The following is an 8,183-nucleotide window of genomic DNA, read 5'->3' as shown; positions in this document are numbered from 1 at the left end:
AGAGATACTGACGCACTGCAGCAAGAGGCGACATTGTGCCTTTGGTAGCCTTGTCACCTTCAGGTGGTTGTGGCTGTTCAATCATTTGTTCCATAGCTTGCTGAAAGTTTGAACTTGTAGATTAGTGTACCAGATAAGTTACTAATGAAACAAAAACAAACAAAGTAGGTTTCACGTTTATACATAACTTATTTTGGTGAACTACTGTAATACATTACCATGTATTGTAGTGCCAACTACATAATAAAATCACTTTCAGAACATATGTCCATGTAGCATGCCTACTGTATTGTCTATTTCCTCACATTCGTTGACATCTAAGGATAAAGAGACATGGTTTAAAGTAGGATGAACATAGTATGACATCATTCATATCATGGGCAAACAGACATAAAACAAACATCACAACTAGATTACAGATCAAGACCAAAAGAATATCCTTCATCTCTTTTAAACCATGTAAGGTGAATTGATACGTTAAGACAACTGTGTATAAAAGTGAAAAGAGTAACTGACATTGGTTGCAAACCAAGCAGTTAAATGAACACATCATAGTACCAATCAGTTCAAAGGCAGGAGGAGGAAGGACTTACAACAGCGGCCTGAACTGGTGTGGTCATGCCCTTCATCTTGCTGGTGTGGCAATCCTTAAAGATTTGCACTGCATTCAGTTCAGGTTCTTTTTGGTCCGCACGGGTTTTCCTCTGTATTTGGAACAAGTCAATATAGATACGATAATATGGCACAGAAAAAAGAAGGAACTAGCAGCTATTTACAAGAGCCTCGCAGTGTGCAATATAGCTATGAGATCGTGTTGTCTGTTGGAATTTCACTTTAAAACGGTTGGTTTTGTTCTTCAAACAGTTAGCCTAGAAGAAGATACACTTGTAAGGCACATACATAAATACAAGTTCAATATGTGGTCTGATCAAATACATATACCCTACCTGATACTTTGGATCAGACCAGTGTTTAACAAGGGTTGTCCAGTCTTCATCTGTAATATATTCCACTGGAGATGTTTGGGCGATTTCATTGTTAGCCTTGCCTTCAAAGTGAGATTTTCTAAGGTGGTACCGATACTGTCGCAGAGTAGACTGAAAAACATGAGTGCATGCTTGTTTAGTTGCATCATCTTTCGGATCCAACTTGAACCTCATCTGTTGAAAAAAGAATGTGAGTCTTATTAGGAGGAAGCTAGAAAGTATGGCACAGAGCAAGGCAATATTACAAATTGCGATGAATAACATTACTTACAGATAAATGATCAAGGAAGGTGTTAAATCGGGTATTGTCTTTCTCATTCCTGTATTGGATCCATGTTGGGAGGATACGTGCATGGCACCTAACGGCAATGGCTGCCTCTGATACTAACTTGGCTAACTCTGTAGCATCACGTGGCATTTTTAAACCTGCCTCAAAATGAATCTCCATTCTCCCTCCTTTAGATTTTGTTAATCTGTCAAGCATTATCCCTCATGTCTGTTTCCGCTTGCGCCGTGGTGCTAGTTCAATAACGAATATGGAAAGTGTTAGTGCACATCAAACTGTGAGAGTACATATAAAGGAGTATGCAACTGCAACTTGACTCGGTCAGGTACCGTCTTGGTGTTGATGCTCATGAGGTTCATCTAATCTTGCCAAGTCCTGTTGTGTCAGCAGTGCTTCGGAAGTAGTGTTAGGTGTCAAGGCACATTGGGAACTGGCCAGTTCCGGAGCAAACGAACGAGTAACTCGTTGAGATGCTGGTAAAATTGAAGCAGATGCTGCAGCTGGTGGAGCAGGTGATACTGTGTTTGTAGATTTAGCCGGTGGACTTGGACCTTATACTGCACTATAAGTACCAGCAGAATCTCGAGGGCAGATCCTTTTCCGTTTTACCCGACGAGTAACACCATTCCCTACTATATTCTTTTCCTTGCTCTTTTTTTACTTTGCCATGTCAAGCCGTACCAACAACACAAAAGAATAAAATCGCTCTTCAAAACTCATTGATGCATGATACAGACAAGCAATACTTTGATGTAAGGCAACCGTATGAGGATGGAATATGTAAGAAAAACATGACAGCGTGACATATTCACAGCTACGATGTGTAAACTAAGCAGGAGGATTTTCAAGAAAATAGAAGTAATGCAAACTAGACACCATATGAAAGATGCAACCAATATCACTCTGCCTAGTTAAAAGTGTCTTTTCATAAGTGGCATTTCAAAAAATTAGAAGCAGTACAACGTAGAAATCAATGTAAGATGCAACCACTATCAAACTGCCATGTTAAAAGCGTCCAATTATGAGTGATTGATGCGGGATACACAACAACAGTACTTTGATGTAAGAACATGGTATGATTGATAGATGCAGTGTATTCTAGACATAGAAAGGCATGTCATATGCACATGTATAACGTATAAACTCAGCAGATGCAATTTAATCAAAATAGAAGAAATACAGGCCAGACAACATATGCAACATGAAACCAATTATCACACTATCAACTTAGAGCAAGCACCTACGATGGGGGAGTACGAGAGATGAACTCATCATATAGACTTGGGACTTCAACTTCATTAGCAGTAGCAGTGGCAAATCTAGAGAGTCTCTGTTTGCGTCGGTCCGGAGGACCGCCAACATCCCCTAACTTACTCTTTTCCTTCCTATTTTCTGATATTGCCTTATGAAGTCAAAACCAAAAGAAGATGAATAAAATTAGCTCTAAGTAACTGGTTGATGCATGATACAGAAGAACACTACTTTGATGTAAGGCAAGCGCAGGATAGGAGGATGGAATATATACAAAAAAAAGTCAGCATTGCATATTCAGACATATGATAGGAGGATGGAATATGTATGAAAAACAGTAAGTAGAAGGCATTTCAACAAAATTAGAAGAAATGAAAGCTAGGCACCATATGAACATGCAACCAATATCAATCTATCAGGTAAAAAGTGTCTCATCATAAGTGCCATTTCAAGAAATTAGTAGCAGTACAAGCTAGAAGACAGTGCAAGATGCAACCTACATCACACTCCCATGTTAAATGTGTCTTATGGGTAAGTGATCGTTGCAGGTATAAGTTGTAAGCTATGCAGATGCAATTCAACACAATCAGAAGCAATACAAAGTAGACATCATACGGAACACGCAACCACACATAACAGTTCCAAGTTAGAGCAAGCACCTGTGATGGTGGTGTAGGGGAGATGTGCTCATCATCTACACGTATGTTCTAGAAACAGGAACATTTGTCATATTCACGGGCATTATGTGTAAAGTAAGCAGATGCAATTCAACAAAGTTAGAAGCAATACAATCTAGACATCATACGCAACATGCAACCACATATAATAGTGCCAAGTTAGAGCAAGCACCTGTGATGGTGGAGTAGGGGAGATGTGCTCATCATCTACACAGCTACGTTGGCTGTCCAGCCTTCTGTTGTCTTGCGAATCTTGTTGGTAGGATGGCGGAGTAGAATCTGTAGAGAACTTCTGTTTGAGTTGCTCCAAAGGACCACCATCATCCACTGCCATACTAATCTCCTTCAGCTGTATTGATTTTGCATTGTGAAGTCAAACATGTCGGTGTACAAAAGTAGGGGCACACCTTTGTACCCCTTTACTTGTGCACGGGCAGTCGTCCACGGCCACACTAAGCAGGGCAGAGGAGGGAAGCCGGAGAGAAGTCGAAGCACAAGATGGCCAAGGCAACGCCAAGACCAAAGATACCAAAGAGCGAGAGGGCGAGGTGGACTCCCCCGGCAAGATCCTTGCCGGTGCAGGCCTCCGTGGCGCCAGCAAGAACCTTGCCGGGGCAACTTGCCCAAACACCAACAGAGCGAGCCGCCCTTGAGCCCATGGGTTCCAACCCAACCAACTACGATTGGACCAGGGCTCGGGAGGCACCTCTATGGTGGCATGCAAATCTTTGTCAAGACCATAAAGATATGAGATCAGATGAGAACCAGAAGACGGCGACCCTCGGCGGGATCCTTGCCGAGGAAATCCACAAAACCCCCGGCAAGCGCCTTGCCGGGGATGACTGCAACGCCACGGCAAGACCCTTGCCGGGCCCCGACAAGGCCCTTGCCGAGGGGGCCACAACCAGGCCCGCGTCGACCAAGACTCCACCGCCGTCCCCAAGCAGCTGCTAGCTCAACCAGCTGGGCAGGCACCTTGTAAGTGCATCTAGTGCCACCCCTAGTTGGTTTTGGAGCATTGACGACAAACCTGGTTGAGGGACTAATGTGGTTGTGAGAATTGCAGGATAACACAGGTAGTAGTCCCTCATTGATTCGGTTTACCTACCGGAGATGACTCCTAAAAATGTATGAAGACAAAGGTGGTATGTGAAGATATTCACATTGAAGACTATGGCATGAGAAGACATCGCGTGAAGACTATGGAGCGCGAAGACTTAGTTGTTTCTTTGTTTCCTTTTCTTCTTTGTTGAGTCATAGGAACCACCGTACTGTTAAGTGGGGTCCCAGTGAACAAAGTCAGAGTGATTGAAGTGATGCTCAACCAAAATCCTATGTCTTCGAGCGAAGATAATGAGAGAAAATCTTATCCAGAGCTGGATGAGGCAGCTTTACTTGTAGCCCAAGTCAAGCTGCCGCGTGTGTTTGAAATCTGACCGTTGGAACACGTGTCAGTTCCTTAGTGACCCAGGGTCATTTCGGACAAATCAGGCCAGGTTGCCTAGTGGCTATAAATAGCCCACCCCCTACACCATAAATTGGTGGCTGCTCAGAGTTAGTGCACGGCTTTTGTCGTTTGAGAGTAACCCACCTCCGAAGCTTTTGAGAGAGAGAAATCCTTGCGAGGACAAAGCCCAAACACCCAGAGCCAAAGAGTGTTAGGCATCACTGAAGTCTTTCTGTCCGCGTGGCCTGAAGACTTGTTACACTTGAGGACTGTGAATCCTCCAGCCGGTTAGGCATCGCGTTCTGAGCATCCAAGAGTCATTGTGGATCGCCGGTAAATGAAGTCTGTGAAGGTTTGGAAGTCTACCTTGAAGACTTACCAGGATGATTGGGCGAGGACTGGGTGTCCTTAGCTCAAGGGGAATAAGGTGAAGATACAGTCTTCTGAGTTAAATCTCAGCCTCCCTAACCAGACGTACAGTTGTCACAGCAACTGGAACTGGTCCAACAAATCCTTGTCCTCACCAAGCGACTGGTTCTATCTTTTCCCTCTCTTTATTTACAGTTTGTCATCGTGAAGTCATTGCCTGCCTGTGATAACTATTTGACTTCACTGTGTGACTTCTATTGTTGTTTGGCTTAATACTATCTTCCATCCTGATCATTACTACCTAGCTGCTATTAGTCTTCGTGCTTTCACTTCATTGAATACTTGACTATGGCTTGCATAGTGTAGTCTACCTTCCGCTGCATGTTAATCGGTTCATTTCTATCGTTTGTCTTCGAAACTCTCATTTTTGAAAACTTTCATAAAAATCGCCTATTCACCCCCCTCTAGTCGATAACTAGCACTTTCACACCTGCGTGGCGACGGGCGGCCTCTACGCCAACTCAGCACGCACCTGCGTGGTGGCATGTAGATCTTCGTGAAGATCCTACCACCGCGCCACCTCAGCTGCCTGCCTGCCTACATGGCACCGCACGCACCGCTGGCCTGGGCGCATGTCGAAGCAAGGCGAGGCGGCAACAGACGGGATGGGCCTCGTTCCCGTCCCCAATAAAGCTAAGGGACACCTAAGCTGCGCATTAAATGCGTCTTGTCCTGTAATACGGGCGATAAGCTCATAGTACTGTAGGCCTCTCCACCTCCTGTGTGCCACTGTGGCAGCCCCTTTCGACTATAAAAGGAGTCTCATGGCGTACTGGAGAGGGATTCGGCTCTTTTGAACTACACAACCACCATAGCTAGTTCGAGAGCTCAAGAACGCTCAATACATCCACCAAAGCAGGACTAGGGTTTTACGCATCCTCGCGCCCCGAACCTGGGTAAACAATCCTTGTGCTGACTGTTAATCCTGCTCTTCTCACAACCCCGCGCCCCGGCAACCGTAGTAGGGATTCTTGTGATCCCATAGGTGTCGTTTCCCACCAACATCTTTGGCGCGCCAGGTAGGGGGCGCAATTGTGAGAATCTGGTCTAGTTAGCAGCCTAGCAGTTCTTCATCGCTATGGCTCCCAAGAAGAAGACGTTCACGGCGGTCGGCTCGTCGGGAGCCGAACGGCCCGTGCTAGTGCGGGCGAACAGCGGGCCGGTCGCGGACAGGACCTTGGCCGCAGTTCGCGAGCACCAGCATCGCTCTGGCAGCCAGAGCCTGGCGAGCGGCATCGTTCGTGCGCCAGGAGACGGGCCGCACGCCGCCAAATCCAAAGACGGAGTTGGGCCCCCCGCAGGCGGCGCGGGGCCCTCCAGGAGTGTCGTTGTGCCACCCACGGGCGGCGCAGCAACCTCCAAGACGCCCACGCCGGCGCCCACAGCGCGCTCCTCCCAGGGTGCGCGCGACGAGCAGCGCCACCACGCCGGAGACCCCGGACACCGCCGTGGGAAGAGCCATGTGCATCGTCCGTGGGACGAAGGAGTCCAGCATGCTCGCCGAAGTGCTGGCGAAAATGGCACGCAGCCGTTGGGCCGTGGTAGAGCTCCTTCTAACGTAGTTAGAAGTCGAAGCGCGCCACGGTCCACGCAGCTGTCACCACCACCCACGCCAGCGGAAGCTTTGGCGCGCGCAGCTGCTCCTCGACTTCCCTCCTGCTGCGGAGAAGCTCGACGAGTGGAGAGCCACCATCCGGAGCCTCGTCGCCGTCAGCAATAAAGATGATCCGCGACCGGCGGGGCCTTCGGGCCGGTGCTCTGTCGAACCACCGCATGCTACCGTTCAACTGGATTCTACTGCCAAGAACATCATCTGTGGTCATGTGACCAAAGGACAGTATGGCCGTGTGAGTGCTCTGGAAACGTCGAAGCTAGTCTGGGACTGGCTCTCCAAGGTCAATGATGGCGTCTCAACCCAGAGAGATCAAAGTATCAGTGTTCTTCGCAACCTCTTCAACCGCTTCAAGAGAAACGACAATGAGAATGTCCAGCTCACGTTTGATCGCCTCACTGACATCACAAATGAGCTTCGTGCTCTCGGCGCCACTGAGATCACCAAGCATGAAATCGTCAAGACACTCTTGAGATCACTTGACAGCTCGTTCGACACCCTTGCCCTGATGATACATGAACGCCCTGACTTCAAGACACTCGATCCGTCTGACATACTAGAGAGGCTCAACACACATGAGTTCTAGCTATCTGAGAAAAGAGATATCTATGGTCCCAACTATGGCCGAACTCGCACTTTGAAGGCAAAAGCTGTTTCCTCATCTGAAGAAGAATCTGACTGCAGTTCTGGTGATCCTGAAGACATTGGAAAGGAGCTTGCTATGCTTGTGAAGAAGTTCCAGAAGTTCAGTAAGAAGAAGGGCTTCAGAAAGTCTTCACGATCCAGCTCAAGAAATGATGAAGCTTCCACTCATGATTACAAGAAGAGACATGTCACAAGTGCAAGAAACCCGGACACTACATCTCTGAGGGTCCACAGTGGGACAATGAGAACAACAAGAAGAAGAAGAGCAAGGAATATGATTCTGATGACAAGAATAAGAAGAAATCTTCAAAGTCTTCTTCCAAGTCTTCGTCCAAGTCTTCATCACACAAGAAGAGCTCATCTGGCAAGGCTCGTGCTTTTGTTGGCAAGGAGATGGATTCAGAGGAGGAGTCTGCTTCTGAGAAGGCGGAGGTGGAGTCTGAGGAGGAGTCCGACTCTGGCGTTGCAAGTCTGGCTCTAGCTACAGCCTACGTTGCCAAGTCCATCTTCAACACTGAAGACAATGGCCCCGTCACCAACGCTGATGCTAATGACAAGGACGACTCTGCTCCCACCTACTTCTTCATGGCACATGGTGCCAAGGTAAAATCACATGATGCTTACTTTCAAACATCAAGTGAAGATGACTCTGATTGTGAATCCAAACCCAGCTACAAAACACTTGCTAAAATTGCTACTGAACAACAGAAAGCTATGGAACATACTCAAAAACTGTTAGACAAAAGCGAGGACCTGTTGGATGCGGAAATGACCCGATCTCAGTCCTTAATTGAAGACATAAAAAATCTTCAAGTTAAGTACCAGGAACTTGAAAGTCGTCATGAAACGC

Source organism: Aegilops tauschii, chromosome 4, assembly GCF_002575655.3.
Source record: "Aegilops tauschii subsp. strangulata cultivar AL8/78 chromosome 4, Aet v6.0, whole genome shotgun sequence".
Taxonomy (NCBI): domain Eukaryota; kingdom Viridiplantae; phylum Streptophyta; class Magnoliopsida; order Poales; family Poaceae; genus Aegilops; species Aegilops tauschii.
This window is presented reverse-complemented; position numbering follows the sequence as displayed.